Source organism: Tenrec ecaudatus, chromosome 5 (genome assembly GCF_050624435.1).
Source record: "Tenrec ecaudatus isolate mTenEca1 chromosome 5, mTenEca1.hap1, whole genome shotgun sequence".
Lineage (NCBI taxonomy): Eukaryota > Metazoa > Chordata > Mammalia > Afrosoricida > Tenrecidae > Tenrec > Tenrec ecaudatus.
Window position 1 is genome coordinate 169377301 of NC_134534.1, and position 4262 is coordinate 169381562.

Below are 4262 nucleotides of genomic sequence, written 5' to 3' on the forward strand. Positions count from 1 at the left end.
AGGGAACATGACCGCAGCCTTGGTGGTTTGGGGTGGGTGCTGTCAGCCGTTCGTGTGCATCCCCACCCACCCACCCACCTACCCACCAGCCACCTCTCGGGAAAAAGATAACACTTCCTGCTCTCCTACAGATTCCCATAACCTTGGAAAGCCGCAGGGGCAGCTCTACTCTGCCCTAGAGGGGTGTTGTGCGTCAGCCTTGACTTGATGGCGGCGCGTTGTTTAATTCTTTCTGCTGTTTCAACCAAGGTGCCCAGCCCCACCATTACGTCCCCTGGAGTAATGGTGCCCCTCAGATGCCCCTCACATGGCACTTGATTAGAGGGTCTGCGGACCCTGCCGCGCTCTCTCTTAGTGTCTACTTCCCCTCCACCCCCGAAGGGCATTCTCAGAGTGAGCATCTGATGGGGCAGACACACCCACTGCACAGTTCCCCACCCACCCACACCCCAGAGAGTGCTCCATATTAGCCTGTGGATGACTGACTCTTCCAAGGGAACCTGACCCAACTCAGACCAGCAGCCCAGGCAGTGGTGTAACACTGAATAGACTATGTGGGCAGGAGGACTTTGCCCAGGGAAAGAAAAAAAAAGTCTAGTCTAGGCCTTAGCTGGGCTCTAGCACCCAGGGGAATAGGAATCAGGGGGCTAGCCTGAGTCTTTTCCCCTCCCTGGGCCTCCGTTTCACTATCTGTAAGACAGGCAGCCTTCCACCTGCTCTACAGACTTTGATGTGAGGGTCTTTTATAAATAAAGTGTCCCTCAGAGGCAACATTCCAAAAAATCAAACACAAAGCTACCGAGTCGATGCTGACTCACAGCAACCCAATAGGACAGGGCAGACCTGCCCTGTGAGTTTCCAAGATCGTAACTCTCCTGTCTTTTCTCCTGTGGAGCAGCTGGTGGCTTCGAACAGCTAGCCTCGCAGCTAGCAGCCTAACTCATAACCACTAGGAGAGCTCCTCCGTAGAGGCGAGGGGAGGCTTATTTTTATGGGCTTTCCTAAATAGCTTCCCCTTTCAGGTGAATTGGCCCTGTCTTAACAAGATTCAAAGCGCATTGAATCAATCAAGGCTCTGAATTACGATTGAGTGGACTTTGGCTAATACTTTTCTTATGGCTGATTTTTTCAAAAGCAATGTTTATTAAAAGGGGGTCAAAACAAATACGTATATGCTCATATATGCAGACAACATCCCCAAGAAGAATTTAGTGACGCTCCCTGTACTGGTTGCCTGTAGGGAGTCAAACGGGGAGGCAGGGCAAGAGAAGGGTGGATACTTTTAATGGAATTCCTGGTAAAATGATGATGGCAATATATGTACCAATGTGCTTGACACAATTGATGTATGTATAGATTGTGATAAGACCTGGACGAGCCCCCAAATTAAACGATTTTTAAAAAGAAAGAAAAAAGAAAACCCTAAGTATCTCTTAATTGCATGTAAATGCATTTCTTTCCTTTTTAAAAAAATCATTTCATTGGGGGCTCTTACAGCTCTTATCACAATCCTTCCATCCATCCATCCATCCATCCATGTGTCAAGTACATTTGTACATATGGTGCCATCATCATTTTCAAAATATTTTCTACTTGAGCCCTTGGTATCAGCTCCTCTCTTTTCCCCTCCCTCCCCCATCCTCCCACCTTCATGACTCCTTGATAAATTATAAATTATTATGTTCATATCGTGAACCACAAAGCCAAGAGAGGAAAGGAGTGGGCTGACTCAAGGCAGATCTCCTGCCTCCGCGCAGTCAGAGGTCCTGAGGCCAAAGAGTGAGGGAGAAATGTGAAGACAGTGAAGGAAGCAGGGTCCTCTCACCTACTGTAATCCCTCCCTCTCCCTTCTCAAAGGCTCCGCTCCCACAGGACGCTGCTCTTCCGCCTCGCATCCTCAGTCTGGAGTCCCTGCTACCAGTGACCTTCTACAGCCCTGGGGCACTGGGTCAGCATGGGGAAGCTCTGGAGGAGCCCTATGTGAAGGCAGCATCCAGGGCCTGAACAGCAGAACACCAAGCCTACCAGGTACTGCAGACCTCTCCCCTCTAATAAACATCACAGGAAGGTGGGCTGCCAGCTGCTACCTGCCAGCTGCTACCTGCCAGCTGCCAGGAGGGCGACTCAGGCTCTCAGGGGCCTTCCATCCTCCACCTCGCCCTCTGGCTTCTTTGTCCCAAGTCTCCCCGAACCTCTGAGCTTTCTCAGCTGCCTCCCCAAAGAGTGATTCAAAATTCATATCTCCTTTGAGGTAGTGATGCAAACTATAGATCCACTCCCTGGGAACACAGCCCCTCAGGAGCCCACACGGGGACCCCTGATGAAGAAACCCCCTACCAGTAGAGGGGGTACATCTGATCATTGTGGAATTATTGTCCCCAAAGGAACCACAGAGACAGCTAAGCACCGAGAAGTGCAGTCTGAGTACCCATACCCAGGGGGGAGCTGAGCCTTTCCCCAGGGCTCCCATCCACTCAAGGTCCCTCTGCCTGTGAGGTTGGGCACGCTGGGCCTCCTCCAGATCCCACCTCCCGGGTACAACCTCAGTGGTCCTGATCTCATGACCGCTGCCACCTCCAACTGCCAGAATGTTTCTCCCATTGCTTAGCAGGCACTAAGACCGCAGCCAGAGCTCTCCGCCAGGCATGTCCCTCACGGAGCCTTCATTCATCCCACCAGTGGTGAGGAAGCATCCAGTAAGTACCAGGCCCTCTTCTCGGCACTAGGAGAAAGCAGGGAACAACAAAACCCCGAGGAGGGGGTCTTGGGAGGAAAGACCCCCAATGGCAGCTCCCTCCTTGGGGTGCACAGGCTCCTTCCTTCTCACTACCTGCAGCCCTGCCTCCAGCCACCTCCTTCTCAGCGCCCCATCCCCTCACCCTGCCCCCCTGCGGTGTTTTTCTTCTCGCAGGCCCTGCTTTATCCCTGTCCATCTCACAGAACGAAGTTGTTTATTATCTCATCCTCCCACACCGCCACTTCTGCGCTGGTGCTCGGCCACTCAAGAGAAGCAGGAGAAAGCATTTCTGAGCGCATAAAGGGGCTGGAGGCCTGGGGGGAGGCGACAGCCAGCAGAGACCAGGCATGCACAGAGAAGATGTGGAGGGAGACATGAATCAGGCCCTGCCGCTTCACCCTCAGTAGTCCCAGCTCTATACGGACCCATTCCCTTGGACATGCCCCACTGTCTAAAGCCACCACCGCCAACAGCTACAGATATTCCTGGCACGCAGGTGCCGCCCCTGCTGCCCCATCCCAGGCCAAGTTACCTGTCTCCCCATGCCGTGCATCCGCTCCAAAATAGCAGTCGTAGCTCTACCTGCAAACTGTCCATAGACCAGGGCTATGTGTCCTGCACAAAGCATTGAAAAGTGGATTGCAGGCAGTTAGGTTAAAAGTTAGCACCCTATTGTTTTATCTCCCTTATGATCCGTTTAATTTGTTCTAGTTTTTAATATTTACTGCTTTCTTTTCTATTGAGGTTACTTTTGTTTTACTATGTTATTGTTGTTGGGTTTTTGTTGTTTTAAGATCATTTGGGGGTGGGGGCTTCTGACCGCACTTTTAACAATCCATACACCCATTGTGTTGTTCTCATTTTAAAATGTTTTTCTGTATACAAAACCAGACTCGATAAATGTATACAGTAACTGAATTAATGGTTCCTTGGCATATGTATGGTGGGGGGTTGGGGGACACGGGGCCTGATGACCATGAGGACAAGAAGGCAGAAAATGCTCTAAAACTGATTGTGGTGATGATTCTACAACCCGTGATGTGTCTGAACAATCGACGTGCACAAAAAGCGAACTGCATGCCCATGAAACGTTTTTAAATTAAATAAATAAAAGCACGCACTACAATACCACAGGTATTACTTGCCACACCTGTGGGAAGCTACGGATGAAGTCCAATCTCTCCATCTGGACACAGCCTAATGACATCTCCTTTCGGGCACAATTTGTTAAAACACTGTAAAGAACGGGTCTCTCCCTCACCCCTTCTCCTTCCTACTGGCGTGGGTCCTACATTTGGCTTCAGGTGCCAGAGGCCCATGACCTTGGGGGCTGTCAGCATCCTTCAATGTCCCTGCCAACCTTGGATCCCTGCACCTATGCACCCACTGGCCTGTGATAGTCCAGCTTCACCCTCCTGCTTCATCAACTGGCCACTGTATGAGTCTGGAGGGGCCTCCATGTACCAGCAGACCCGTGGACTGGAGCTGGACTGGACTGCTTCACTGTATATCATTTATGGATATC